This window comes from Camelus dromedarius, chromosome 8, assembly GCF_036321535.1.
Source record: "Camelus dromedarius isolate mCamDro1 chromosome 8, mCamDro1.pat, whole genome shotgun sequence".
Lineage (NCBI taxonomy): Eukaryota > Metazoa > Chordata > Mammalia > Artiodactyla > Camelidae > Camelus > Camelus dromedarius.
The window spans coordinates 50,255,047-50,270,920 of NC_087443.1; the positions used below are offsets into that span (position 1 = coordinate 50,255,047).

Below are 15,874 nucleotides of genomic sequence, written 5' to 3' on the forward strand. Positions count from 1 at the left end.
GTCACACCCCTGCCTGTCTCTACGTCATCTTCTCCATGTCTGTTTTGTTTTGTTTTTCTTAGCATCAAGCCAAGGAGGCAGAGGTCTTTGCATTTGTTCTTCCTTCTGCCTGGGAAGCTCTTCATTGTTTTTGCAAAGACCTCAGGTTAAATATCACCTTCCCAGAGGTCTTCAAAAACCATTCTATTTAAACTCAATCTCCCTCCTCCATTACTCTCCATCTTATCACTTTTTTCCCCTTCATACTTTTTATTGCAATTTGAATTTTTGTTGCTGTTTGCTTTCATTCTATCTGGCTCTAAGCTAAGGCCTCAGTGAGAACAGGGACCATATTCATTGTGTTCATCATTGTGTCTCTGGCACCTCGCATGGTTCCTGGTATATGTTAGGAACTCAGTTACTGGATGAGTGAATGGCTAAAAGGATCCAAAATTGTCAAGGTGTGGAGGTCCCTGAGGTAGACAAGTGAGAAATTTTGGATGGTGAGAGTGTGCATTCGGAAATTACACTCCATTCCAGAGTTAGATTGGTGACAGGTGATCTGAAATTCCTAAGCCCATGGCTCCTCCTGCCTAGTGGAGCTGGATCACATTGTTGCTGAGGAACTTTTATGAAGCTAAAAGGTTGTTTTGCCTCTTATGAAAAAAGATTTATTAATGTTTATCTGTAAGTACAAATTTATCACAATAAGAAATGAGTTTGAGCTTTTTAGGGTAGAATGCCAATTGATTATACAGCATACATTATTAATATTTATTATGGTTATATTAAAACTCATGAGTCCCATGTAATCTCATTTTAAAAGTATAGGCTTTTGGCTAAGAACATTATGACAATCTATTTGACATTAGGCATCATCTGGAAAGGATCTAAGGCAGGATTATTGAATTAGATCTGGCTGCAGTGTAGATCTGGCTACACTGTACTTCCCAGCACTGATGGAAGTGGACGTGGGAGAGGAGGGTATGATGTCGTGCTGCGAGGGGTGAGGGTGAGGGAGGAGGACGAGAACTAGCTCTAAGCTCCCTTCCAATTGCTTCTGATTCTTCAGGTCCAGCTGAGCCAATTCAGTCAACCTAAACAGTTATTGAGGGCCTTTTGGGTGCCAGGAACTGAGCTGGGAGTGTAAGCATGAACAACTCAGACACCCACTCTGCCCTGACAGAATCTGGAGATGGTAAATGGGAAGTGAACATGACTTGGCCAAACCAGATGGTGACATCATTTAGTCAGCACGTGGCTCTCCTCTCGGAGTGTCAGTTTGGCACCAGAACCAGCTACGTGTCATGAACAATCAAAGAAATAGCACTTTCTTGAATGGTACCAAAACATTTTTAGTCACCAGTTCCATGAAATGACCACTGGGTGCATTTGAAATGGCCCCAGAGTTTGAAATTCCAACTGCCTTCGCTTGAATGTTCCCTCATTCCTTCATCCTTCCTCGCTTGTTTGAGCTCCTTCACCATACCTCCGTGTTTACTGCATTTCCTGTGTGATACTGCGCCATTTCCCCCCTTAATTTAATAGTGAAATCAGTACACGCTCCTCTTATTAGGTTTATGAAATAATAGAATGCCTGACTTGCCCAGAATTTCTTGATATGTGATCCTGCAGCTGTTTTCCAATATACTGTTGTCATCATAGTTACTGCCTCGCATTTGAGAGCATCATCATGGTGCCTGCCGGTTCCCGATGGCAACCAGAGTAGTGCATCTTTTGTCTTCTCACTATCCCCTCTGCAATAATCATCATTTTCCACATTAGGTTTATTTATGTATTTTTAAATTAATTTTATTTTTACTTTTCAGTGGAGGTCCTGCGGATTGAATCCAGGACCTTGTGCATGCTAAGCACGCACTCTACCACTGAGCTACACCCTCCCCTTCCACATTAGGCACTGCATTCGTTGTCAGCATCAATCATACTCTTTTGAATTGTTTCAGCACCAACATTGCCAAGCAGATGGCTCATGTCACACCTAACCTTTTATTTTAAGTCACCAATAGTTTTCTCACTAGTTGTCAGCCATTTCCTCCACTTTTTTCAGCTATTTTATTGAGTAAGTGGAAAAATTACAGATGATGTGGTGATGTTGGGCAAGTCATTAACGTCTCTGAGCCTGTTATTTCATCTGTAAAATCAGAGGATGTAATTAGGCTGGAGGTTAAGCTACTGGACAATGAGGCAAATTTAGCTCTCAGATGAGCTCGGGTTGGCCTTCACAGCATTTAGGTAATTCTTATTCATTGGCAGCTTTCTAAAATTGGGAGTTTTCCCATGAAACTTCGGATTTCTGGCTTCTCATGAAAAATCAATACCCGAATTCCCTTGTAAAAGTCTGGCCCCAGAGACTGCCTCAATCTCACATCCTTGTCACACTCACAAACGACAAGGGAGGAAGACACGGCTAGCCAATCTCACTTGTCGTCTGATGGCCCCTGAGATGGTTGTGGGCCAGGCCCTTCCTCCTGAAATCTGACAGAAGGCTTAGAAGAACCAGATCAGAAAGGGAAGCTCCCTTAGTGGCCTAGAAAATTCTCTGAGGAAAGAGGAAAACAGTGACCTCACCTATACCTTAGCCCTTGGTCACTGTTCATGTTGTGGTCTTGCATTGTTCAATATTTAGCACAGTTTGAGTTGAACAGGTTTGTTTCAAAAAATATTTGGGGTCGGGGTGTGGTTATAGCTCAGTGGTAGAGCACGTGCTTAGCATACATGAGGTCCTGGATTCAATCCCCAGTACGTCCATTAAAAAAAAAAAAGAAAAAGAAAAAGAAAAAGAAAAAAATACTTGGGGAGGGGTGGGCTGGAGAACAAGGTGACTTGTCTTGCCCTCTCATCCCTCTAGTTCTCTGAATCCACCTTCCCTAGTGTGGTTCTTTCTGTTCGGTGACTTTAGGAGAAGGGGTGTGTGTGCATGTGTGTGTGTATATTGAGGGAAAAGGGAGAAAATATTTGCAAACAATGCGACTGACAAAGACTTAATTTCCAGAACGTACAAACAGCTCATACAACTCAATGACAAAAATACAAATAACCCAATCCAAAAATGGGCAGAAGACCTAAACAAACATTTTTCCAATGAAGACATACAAATGGCCAATAGGCACATGAAAAAATGCTCAATATCCCTAATTATCAGAGAAATGCTAATCAAAACAATAATGAGGTATTACCTCACACCAGTCAGAATGGCCATCATTCAAAAGTCCACAAACAATAAATGCTGCAGAGGGTGTAGAGAAAAGGGAACCCTCCTACATTGCTGGTGGGAATGTAGTTTGGTACAGCCATTATGGAAATCAGCATGGAGATTCCTTAGAAAACTGAAAATAGACTTACCTATGATCCAGCAATCCCACTCCTGGGCATATATCTGGAAGAAAGTCTAATTCGTAGAGATACATGCACCCAATGTTCATAGCAGCACTATTTACAATAGCCAAGACATGGAAACAACCTGAAAGTCCATCAACAGATGACTGGAGAAAGAAGTTGTGGTATATTTATACAATGGAATATTACTCAGAGATAAAAAAGAATAAAATAATGCCATTTGCAGCAACATAGATGGACCTGGGGATCATCATACTAAGCAAAGTAAGCCAGAAAGAGAAAGAAAAATACCGTATGATAGCACTTATATGTGAAAACCAAAAAAAAGGACACAGATGAACTTGTTTACAAAACAGAAACAGACTCACAGACAGAAAAAAGACTTACAGTTACCAGAGCGGATAGGGGGTGGGGAAGGATAAATTGGGAGTTAGGGATTTGCAGGTACTAACTACTATATATACAGTAGATAAACAGTGAGTTTCTATTGTATAGCACAGGGAATTATATTCACTACCTTGTAATAACCTATAATGAAAAAGAGTATGAAAAGGAATAAATATAAATGTGTAATTGAACCACTATGTTATACACCAGAAATTAACACAACATTGTAAATTGACTGTATGTCAAATATAAATAAATAAATAAATATTTAAAATTAAAAAAAGAGAGAAGATAATTCTAGTCTGAACTGTTTGGGAGAGAGTGGTCTTTAAATTGGACTCCTGCTCATCACTTAATAGTAGTCCCCACCTTGCCTATTTTATTTATTTATTTAATAAATAAATAACAAATAAATTAGTTAACTTAGGCATCTGAGTTTCCATTAGATAATCTCTAAATCCTCTTCCACCTTAACAGATCTAAGATTTCTAAGATTTTCTTTCAAGGGTGTCGAGCCTCTGCAAACGGGTATATTGCTCCCTCCCTTTCCTGGCAGGACATCACCAGTCTAAATGCAAAGATACAATCTTGGTCTGTCTTCCATTAAATCCCCAGCGCTGAGAAAAATCCCTAGCATGTAGAAGGCATTCAGTAAATATTTATGGAATAGAGTATTCGGGGTTAGCAATTTCCTTTGGAAAGAATCCACAATGACTAACAGAGCAAATCAGTGTTTAAGAGAGCACATATAATCACCTTATGTGCAATATCGTTTTTTACCCAATAGAGAGGGATAGCCAGCTTTAGTTTAAATATTTTGTTGTGTAAACTCATTAACATGTCCTGAATACAAATATAAGTCAGGCTTTTAGCTTCATTTTTATTTCTACAGAAGGCAAGACAGTGAAGAAAAACAGTAAGCCTGAGTCTTAAAGGAGTGATGAATTTGCTTCCTTGACTAAGATAGGCTTAAAAAAGCACTTTCTGAAAATCAGGTTTCTGAGTGGAGCCCAGGTGGGGATGGGTGGCAGAATGCTACCCCCTTGTGTTTAGTGTTAGAACTTACACCGCTGTTTCCGCTGAGTCTGTGAGATGAGAACGCTAGAGAGCAAGAGTGAGCAAAACACAGCTCCTGACATTTCAGGAGGGAAAACTCAAGTATATGATTCTTCAAATACGGAACTTCCAGCTGCAGTAACTGTTTTGGAGGAAAGGATATGGTGCTTTGAGAAGGATTCAGTGTTACTCCCTGCCTCCCAAGACAATTAGCAAAATGTAGAACAGTTCCTTGAGAACCTTACCTGCCTGCACCTCGTACTAAGCTCCTTTCAAGCATGATCTCATTCAGTCCTCTCAAACTATAGGCAGGTGATGATAAGTAATTTGTACAAGATCACACGGCTAGAAAGTAGTGGGACTCAGGTGTTTAATGTTTAACTCCCATTTTCTTTATTAATTGAAAAAAAAAAGGGCAGATAGCCCAAGATACTCTCAGTGTTTCTTATACACCATTTGAGGAATGTGGGAACCCCTTTTAAAGGAGTAAAAAACTTCTCAGAGTTTTCCCCATCACCAAGCTCAGCTTGAATTATTTTGATCATAGTGCTGGCTGTTTTAGTACCTATAAAAATGTTAGCTATGAGCTCTGTAGGTCTTTAGCTCTTGCATGATTATAAAACAAAAACAAATGCACAAGTTAAATATGAGCAAAACTGTCATTCAGCGAAGTGTACTGTGACTTCAAATTAACAGCAGTGACATGGCACTCACTTAAAAATAAACATACACGAGTTGCCAGCCAAAAGTCAGGCACCATTCCTATCGTTGGGGGTACAGTGACAGAGACAAATGAATGCGCATAACAAAGCAGAAACAGACACACAGATGTGGAGAACAAATTAATAGTTACCAGAGGGGAGAGGGGAGGGGCAAGATAAGGGTGGAAGGTTAAGAGATACAAACTACTATGTATAAAATAAATAAGCAACAAGTATCTATTGTACAACACAAGGAAATATAGCCATTTTTTGTAATAAAATTTTAAGTGGAGTATAAACTATTAAAATATTGAATCACTATGTCATCTGAAACTAATATAAAACTGTCAATTATCCATACTTTAATTAGATAAATTATTAATTAAAAGTTCAATCTGGAATGTTTAAAAAAAGAATGTTGCAGTATTTGGAAAAGAGTCATAAATTATCATCTTAGGGAAGAGATTGAGAAAACTGCCTCATTTGACTTCAGCATAAACTAGCAGTCCTAGCAAACCAGTTGGCAGCACTGAACGGAGAGCAAAGATCTGTAGACATTTCCAATTACTTCATAAATTCACCAACAAATATGTATTGAGCATCTACATGGAAGTCATTGGAACAGAGGTAGTGAATGAGATCACAGAGTTAAAAAGGAAGAATTCCGCTCCCCTAAATCTGGACAGTACTCTTTAGGTTTGGCTTCTCCTACTTCTCTGCAAGACCACTTAGTCATAGCACTCTCATCCGGGAGCTTTGTGCAGAGCATGGCTCTCTCTTCAAAGCCTTACCATCCTGAACCCCGTGCCTCAAGACCCTCAAAGAGTGGATACCGCTGTGCCTTGTCTGTTATTGGAACAAGTCTTATATTGATAATATTATGTAACATTTTATGGAATATGTACATTTGCCATGCACTGTTTTAGATGCATTCGCTCATTCAGTCTGCATAATGACCCAGTGAGGTGAGTATTAGCGTTGTCTCATTTTGCAAGTGAGTGAGTAAGCCACAGACAGGTTACTGTGTTGCCAGGCATCCGCTGGTAAGCTGGGGAGGTTGACTGCTCTGTGATGCCTCCAGTGATGTCTCTTGATGACAATAGCTAGCCCGAGGGCCTCCAAAAATAGTTCTGCAGGTTGTTCATTGTGCAAGGTTGCCGCCAAAGGGAGTCTGGGGACAGAAATTCAGTCCTCACTCTGTTTGCTAAACTGTAGGCCTGCCGGGCTGCATCCGCCCAGAGAGGCCTTTACATAACTAGCACAAAGGTGCTGGGAGCCCCCTCGTGAGTTGAATGCTTTGTGTGTGTTATCTCACTTAACCCATCTGTCCCCAAGCCTCTGCTCATTCTGTTTTCATAATCTCAGTGCTTCATACCCATGGAGAGAACTCTGTATTGCTTACATTTTAAGAAATTTAGGTCACATGGCTCATTTATAAACCTACATATGAACACCACCTACTTACTTTGATTTTATCTGTCAAAAGATGCTTACAGATTGGGCAGCTTTAATTAAGCAACTAGGTCAACAAGTGGAGAACATATAACTTTGGAATAAACTGTTAATAATTTAAAACAACAAACTGTTTTAAACCTATATTTTCTGCATCTTTAGTAGCAATATCTGTATCTATTAATTTATCCATTTTGCATCCAATAAACACTTTTTTTGGTTTGAATGGGTTTTGTTGTGTTTTTTTTGAGGGTTTTTGTTTGTTTGTTTGTTTTTGATGGTCAGGCATTGTTTGGTAATGAGAATTCAATAAACAATAAAATTATTGTTATCCTAAAGAAACTTCTAGTCAGAAAGGAGAAATTTAAGAAATAGAACTCATTTATTTATCATTATATATTTAAGGGTTATTATAGGTCAAATTCTTTTGGGCACTAAATGTACAAAGAAGCTCTGAACTATTATCACCAGAAAAGACAAATGCTTCTCATACTAAAATCTATTTCAATCAAGTCAAATTTACCTCACTTCACTGAACTAAACAAATTGATTTTTAAACTGTTAAAATTCCTGGTAAGTCCTGAGCTTAATTACACTGACTACCTTAAAGAGAATAACATTTTTATGCATAAATACCCATGAGTATGAATTTTTAAGTCTTCAAAATTAGGAACAATTAACATAGTGCTCCTTAGATGACAGTGTGTTTTCTCAGACATTTTTCATTTGATACTCATAAAATCCCAGAAGGAAGGTGCTAATTTACTTTCATCTTTTTCTAGACGGTTAAGCAAGCCCAGTGAGATTTGTCGATGGTCCTTTAGCTGATAGGTGGAGCCAGGTCTATAAACCAAATCAAGTATCATGTAGGGTTCACAATGACATTACAAAATCCCCTACAGTATTTTGTTTTTCCAGTCCTAACAGGGATATTATTGTTTATTGTCAGCTTAATAAAAAGATTCATGTTACAATAATTCAGTATGAAATAGATATTTTTAAAAAACACATCTGAAAAGTAGTATCTACTTACCTGGAAGTCGCTGTTGCTTGTAACAGTATATTGTGACCAGATCCACAACATGTTGTATGCTGTAGTGTCAAAGCATCCATAAAGTCAGATTTATTAGGCGTCAATTGGCTTTGCAGTGAAATTAGTTCTTGAATTGATATAATTTCACAGTTTAATTTCACTAACTAGTATGGGACAGACTGGGAAATTTTTAGGAAGGTAGTGCCATCTAATGGTAAAATCAGGCAGATGACATGTACCTGCAAGACAACACAAATAAAATATAGAGAATTAATTTATTCAGCCATGAAAAGGAATGAAATATTGACATGTGATATATCATATATGAATCTTAAAAATATTGTGGTAAGTGAAAGTACCCAGACACAAAAGCTTTCATTTTATATGATTCCATTTACATGAAATATCCAGAATAGTTAAATCCATAGGGACAGAAAGCACATCACTGCCTGCCAGGGGCCAAGAGAATAACTGCTTAATGGGCAGAGGTTTCTTTTGGGGTGGTAAAAATGTTTTGGAACCAGAGAGTTGATGCGTTCTATCATGAATGTACTAAATGCCACTGAATTGCTCACGTTAAAGCAGGCAAAGTCAGTTGCAAACCTTCGGGGAAGGATTCACCATTCTATACGCCATTAATTGAATTTCACTTCATTTTAAAACATTTTTAATAATATAAATATATAGAACTTATTAACTTGTAATATCTTCATTTGTACGAAACAAGTAATACACCATATTGCTCCTGTCATTTGTTGACTGAGACAGTGTTCTAAGGCACTAAGAGAATATGAAAATGCAAAACCCAGTTTCGATCCTTAGAAGTTACAGGTTAGTGGTGAAGAGTTGTACATTCAAAAAACAGGACCAGACAAATGTCATGAGTGGAACAAGGGAGAGGAAAGCTAACTACAGGCATATTTCAGAGATATTGCGGGTTCTGTTGGAGACCATGGCATAAAGCGAGTCACACAAATTTTTTGGTTCTCCAGTGCATATAAAGAAAAGTGAATTTACACTATAACGTAGTCTATTAAATGCGCAATAGCATTATGTCTTAATAAAACAATGTACATATCTTAATTTTAAAATACCTTATTGCTAAAAAATGTTAACCATCCTCTGAACTTTCAGTGATTTGTAATCTTTTTGCTGGTGGAGGATCTTGTTTCAGTGTTGATGGCTGCTGACTAATCAGGGTGGTGGTTGCTGAAGTTTGGGGTGGCAACTTCTTAAAATAAGACAACAAGGAAATTTGCCACATCAATTGACTCTTCCTTTCATGAATGATTTCTCTGTAGTGTGCAATGCTGTGTGATAGCATTTTTAGCCAAAGTGGAATGTCCTTCAAAATTGAAGTCAATCCTCTCAAACCCTACTGCTGCTTTATCAACTGAGTTTATGTAATATTCTAAATCCTTTGTTGTCATTTTAAGTCTTCATAGCATCTTCACCAGGAGTAGATTCCATATCAAAAAATCACTTTGGTTGCTCATCCATAAGAAGCAACTTCTCATCTGCAAAAGTTTTATCCCGAGATTCCAGCAATTCAGTCACATCTTCAGGCTCCACTTCTGATTCTAGTTCACTTGCTATTTCCACCACATCTGCAGTTACTGCCTCCACTGGAGTCTGGAATCCCTCAAAGGCATCCATGAGGGTTGAAATCAACTTCTTCCAAACTCCTGTTAATGTTGACATTTTGACTTCTTCCCATAAGCTTGTTCTTAATGGCATCTAGAATGGAGAATCCTTTCCAGAAGGCTTTCAGTTGGCTTTGCCCACATCCATCAGAGGAATTACTCACTATAGCAGCTAGAGCCTTATGGAAGGTATTTCTTCAATAATAAGACTATCAAGATGACTCCTTGACCCCTGGGCTGCAGGATGGATGTTATGTTAGCAGACGTGAAAACAGCATGAATCTCCTTGTCCATCTCCATCAGAGCTCTTGGGTGACCAGATGTCTTGTCAATGAGCAGTCATATTTTGAAAAGAATCTTTTTTTCTGAGCAGTAAGTCTCAACAGCAGGCTTAAAATATTCAATAAACTATGTTGTCAACAGATGTGCTGTCATCCAGACTTGTTCCATTTATAGAGCACAGGTAGAGTAGATTTAGCATAATTCTTTAGGGCTCCAGGGTTTCAAAATAGTAAATGAGCATTGGTTTCAACTTACTGTGATCAGCTGCATTAACCTCTAACAAGAGAGCCTGTCCTTTGACGCTTTGAAACCAGGCATTGACTTCTCCTCTCTAGCCATGCATGTCCTAGCTGGCATCTCCTCCCAGCAGCAGGTTGTTTCATCCACACTGAGTATCTGTTGTTTAGGGTGGCCACCTTCATTCGTTATCTCAGCTAGATCTTCTGGGTAACGTGCTGCGGCTTCCACATCAGCACGTGCTCATCACCTTGCGTGTTTATGTTACGGAGACGGCTTTTTCCCTTAAGCCTCATGAACCAACTTCTTCTAGCTTCAAACTTTTCTTCTACAGCTTCCTCATACCTCTCAGCCTTCACAGAATTGAAGAGAGTTGGGGCCTAGCTCTGGATTAGGCTGTGGCTGAAGGGAATGTTGTGGCTGGTTTGATCTTCTCCCCAGACCACTCAGACTTCCCGCACATCAGCAACAAGGCTGTTTCACTGTCTTATCATTTGTGTGTTCACTGGAGTAGCACTTTCAATTTCCTTCAAGAACTGTACTTTGCATCCGCAACTTGGCTGACTGGCACCAGACGCCAGTCTCAGCCTTCAGCGTGTCTTCCTCATTAAGCTTAATCACTCCTAGCTTTTGATTTAAAGTGAGAGGCGTGCGACTCTTCCTTTCTCATGAACACTTAGAGGCCAATGTAGGGTTACTAGTTGGCCTAATTTCAATACTGTTGTGTCTCAGGGAGCAGGGAGGCCTGAGGAGAGGGACAGAGATGGGGGAATGGCCAGTGGGTAGAGCAGTCAGAACACACACAACATTTATCGATAAAGTTCTTGGTGCCTCAAAATACTTAAAATAGTAATATCAAAGATCAGTGATCACAGATCACCATAACAAATATAATAATGTTGAAAAAGTTTGAAGTATTACAAAAATTACCAAAATGTGATAAAGAGACACCAAGTGAGCAAATTCTGTTGGAAAAATGGCACCAATAGACTTGCTCCATGCAGGATTGCCAAAAACCTTCAGTTTGTCAAAAACACAATATCTGCGAAGTGCAATAAAGTGAAACACAACAGAACGAGGTGTGCCTTCACTCTGGTTAACCGGGGAATGGTGGAGCTCTTCACAGTGGGGGCTGAGGCAGGGTGGCAGTGCAGGAAGACTCCTGGAGAAGGTGGTTTTAGAGCTGGAGTTTGATGGAAACCAACACACTGCAGAGAACTCAGCTTAAACTTAAACACGCTGTCATGGAGCCCAACCAGTGCAGCAGTGTGCGTCTCACTGCTGCCTGTTCTAGCAGTGAGGTCTGGGCGCGAGTATTCTGAAAGGCAGCTCTCACCCAGTGGGCACTAGAGAAAGAGCTGGAAGTGAATGCCGTGTTCCACTGCGACTGAGAGCTCGGGGCATCCGGAGTCCCGGCCACCTGGAGCTGGGGCAGGTGATGGTGAAGGGAATTCTGCCAGATGGAATCTGAGCCTTGATCCAGGCAGGCCAACCTGCAATCAGATCAGAAGTGAGGGACAGAGTCTGGAATCAGATGTCAGCACCCAGTGCTTATCCCTTCTTCCCACCTATCCCTGCTTTGCTGCTTTGTATGGTCCTTTCATATATTCATCATTATTCATCATGCAGCAGATATTGACTGAGTGCTACAACCTGTCTAGACCCTGGAAACAGATAAATAAAAGACAGTATTCTTGCCCACAAAGCGCTCATAGTCTTTAAAGGAGAACAGACCTGTTAACAATGATCATACAATTGCATAATTGCTTTAGTGACAATAAATACAAAGTATGGGGTGCATAGGAGGAGTCCCTAAGTCTGACTGAGGGGAAGAAGAGAGCCAGTGGTCCCCAATTTTCTCAAATCCAACACCCTTTCCTTTTAATATGAAATACATTGGAATGCCCTTTTGGCTATCCCGAAATAAAATTCCTGGATATAACTTACCTACAACAGAATTTTAAAAGAATTGACCAAAAAACCCTAAAATGAATGCAAAAGAATGAAAAGACAGTAATTTATGATACAAAACATTTCAACAAGTAAATAGTCACAACCTTATTAAAAAATTAAATAGTAGAGCTTAAGCCAATAGGTAGAATGACCATGAATGTGGCAGGTAGAATGCAGAGTAATACAGGTGTATCATGCTGATAACTAATGCACAGGTACACGTGACAACTTGTACAAGAATGTTCATAGCAGCATCAGTCCCAACAACCAAACAGTGAAAACAACCCAAATGCTCATCAAATATTGAATGGATAAATTAAAAGTGTATATCTATACAATGGAATATTATTCAGCAGTAAAAAAAAAAAGAGAAAGTACTAATATATGATACAACATAATGAATCTCGAAAATATTATGCTAAGTGAAAGCCAGTCACAAGAATCATATATTGTATGATTCCATTTATATGAAATGCCTAGAACAAGCAAATCTATAGAGACAAAGAAAATTAGTGATTACCTAGAGCGTTAGGGAATGGTTGAGAAGAAATGGGGATTGACCGTTAATAGGGTAGGTTTTTGTGGGGGAGTGATGAAAATGTTCTAAAACTTACTGTGGTGATGGTCTCACAACTCTGTGACTATACTAAAAGCCCTTGAACTTCACACTTTAAATGAATGGATTGTATGGTTTGTAAATTGTCTCAAAGCTGTTTTTTAAAAGCATTTTACCAAATATATAATCTGAAAGAACTCCCAGTGGCCAAAGCTGGCAGGCTTTGAGCAACAAAATTAATAAATTCATATTAGATTCTAACCTAAGGAATAAAATAAATATCCATATGGAGGTAAGTAAAAGATTGAATACATAAATAAATGAGAGAAGAGACAAGTTTCCCATGCCGAAGAGTTCTAAGGAAATGATGTAGAGGTGGGACATAACATCCCACTGCTTACATGTGGGCTTCCCATAGTGACTGCCTTCTAACAAGCACAGTACGGCAAGCAGAGAGAAAAGACTTTGCAGAGGAGAAACCTGACATACACAACCTCAGCCAAGTGATCAAGGTCAGCCTCATCAGTGATGAAGCATGTTGATCGTACGTACCCTCAGTATCACGTGGTAAGGCTAGCACTTTACCTTCGTGGCTTTCCTCTCCAAAACCTGTAACCCGTCTAATCATGAAAAAACACCAGACAAATCCCAGTTGAGGAGATTCTACAAAATGCTTACCCAGTAATTAACACTGTCAGGGTCACCAAAAACAAGGAAAGTGGGTAGGGGGAGGGTAAAGCCCAGTGGTAGAGTGCATGCCTAGCATGCACCTGGGTGCAAGTCCCAGTACCTCTGCTTATAAACAAACAAACAAACCTTAAATTACATCCCCCCATAAAAATTAAAACAAACAGACAAAAACAAAACACCAAGGAAAGTGAAAAGCTGTCAGAGCAAAGAAAAGCCTAAGAAGACGTGACAACTGAATGCAATGTGATGTCCTGGATGGAACACTAGAACAGAGAAAGAACACTAGGTAAAAGCTGTGAAGTCCTAATAAAGCATTAGTTAACAAGACTGGTTCACTAATTGTAACACATGTACCTTGCTGCTGTAAGACACCAACAGTAGAGAGACTCAGTGCACTGTATGCATGGGAGCTCTCTGTACTAGCTGCACATCTTCTCTGAATCTAAAACTATTCTAAAATAAAAATATGTACCGACAGACAATAAAAGCATAGATTTGTGTTATCTTCCATGCATTTAGAGAAGTGTAGATAGTATCGTAAAGAACACTCATCTACCCCTCTTATTTCGCAGCATGTGAAGCCATCTCCTGTTAACCTCCTATGCCTTCCTCCTCCTTTCATAACCTTACCTTGAACTTCATCTTTATTATTCCCATGCATGCTTTTATATTTCTAATATGTAAGTATGTATCCATAACTAATATATAGTATTAAAATTATATTTCCATGAGAGCCTATAAATGCAAATGAATAGAAAAAATTGGAAATATAGGTACCAAACTGACATCAGTGCTTATCTCTGGGGAGACAGAGACAGGGGCAATGGATAAGAGTAAAGTGGAGGGAGGGTATATAGCTCAGTGGTAGAGCACGTGCTTAGCATGCGTGAGGTCATGAGTTTGATCCCCAGTACGTCAATAAAAATAAATAAATAAATAAATCTAATTACCTCCCCACCAAAAATAAACAAGACAAGAATGCAAAAAAAAAAGACATTTATTTTTAAACAAAGCACAATTATAATTTTATTGCTTTTAGCAAAATAAAACAACATAAGTGACTTCTTAAAAACTAACGGTTAAGCTTTCTTGTTTCCTTGTCTCCGGGGCTTTTGGCGTTCTTTATCAACTGGTACATAAAAAACTAGGAAAACTAGAAGGTTATCAAGTTGTCCTTTGTATTTCTCTTTTAATAAATCAGTACGGTAGTCTACCAAAAAGTAGTAAATGGCTCCCATTGTGGAAAGGAAAGTATCTGGCTTTCCTTTCTGATGGCTCCAAAAGCAAGTTTTTCTTGTTTTCAACTCCTAGCAACCCTTGAAATCTCTCATTAGTGAATATTTTTGTTTGTTTGGTTCCAGGTGCTATCTATAAATAAAATTTTTTTCAGTGTTTTGTCTTTGCACTTAATGTCATTCAAATCCTGTTTCTTCAGTTTTCTTGCATTTAATGGATAGCTTGTCAGGGCCATCATTTTTGCCTCTACATTATTTTGAATCCTTTTTTGCAGATGAAAAGAAATACCTTTTATTGAGACAGACATAGGTTCAGGAAAAACAGGTACAACTTCATGGTCCTTTTCTTCATAGTCTGGAATACAAGGACATGTATAAATACCTTAAAACCTATAAACTTACAAACTCAGGTGCTAAGTTTTGCACAGACAGCAGTGCTTTTGCTATCTATTTCACTCGATGTTTAATGATGTCCACCTGCCTTCAGTAGGCGTTGTCATGTGTCATCTTCCCTTCCCAGGCAGTCTGTCTAAAAGCAAATGCGTCACACATGGTGTCTGTTCAACAGGTACATTTTCAACTGGGACATAACACGTGTAGCAGGAGAACATTTTTGAACCACCACATTTGAGACACTTTACTCTTGCATTTTGCTGAGCTTTTTGAAGAACTTTTTGATATGCTAAGGATAAATTTTGAAGAGGACCTTCTTACAGCTATGGAAGTAGGTTTTACTTCCACAAATTCTGAATTATCTTCTTCTCTTTCTTTGAGACATATAGGTGTATCGAGAGGCATTTTTTTCATTCAAACCAAAGTATAACATCTATTTCTAAGACACATATCACAGGAGCCCTGCACAGCCCACAGGTCCTCCCACAGCTCCACGTGTCTTCCACTCCACCCGAGCCTGACAGTATAATTTTTAATTGGCCAAACAAATTCAAGAAACATGGTATAGATCACATCATACTTCTGCTCAGAAAAGCTTTCACTAGTTTCCTTCACCTCACACAGCATCCCACAGTCAGAAGCTGTCACTAAATAATCACTGATGCTGAAATGTTATCAGTGCTGACTTCCAGTATCTTTTGCTGCCCTCAATCCAGTGGTTCTCAACCCTGATTGCAAATTAGAATCACAAAGAAAGAGTTGAAAACTACGACTTGGCCCCTTTCTCCACTGATTAATTGAAATCTCTGCGGATAGAGCCAAGGAATCTGCATTCAACCAAGCCCCTCAAGCAATTCCTATGCTCATTAATGTCTTTATCTCAGACCAAACATTTACTTAAACTTTATTTACCACTTGAC

The 15,874-nt window shown here is 39.0% G+C and overlaps 1 long non-coding RNA gene and 1 pseudogene across 1 annotated transcript in view; one reads left to right on the plus strand and one right to left on the minus strand.

The window, feature by feature from the left end:
• LOC116155806 (uncharacterized) overlaps nucleotides 1-15,874 on the plus strand; it is a 40,929-nt gene that overhangs the window by 11,409 nt on the left and 13,646 nt on the right. The gene's annotated exons all lie outside the window — the stretch shown is intronic.
• LOC105102857 (tRNA-uridine aminocarboxypropyltransferase 1-like) lies at nucleotides 14,524-15,457 on the minus strand (annotated as a pseudogene).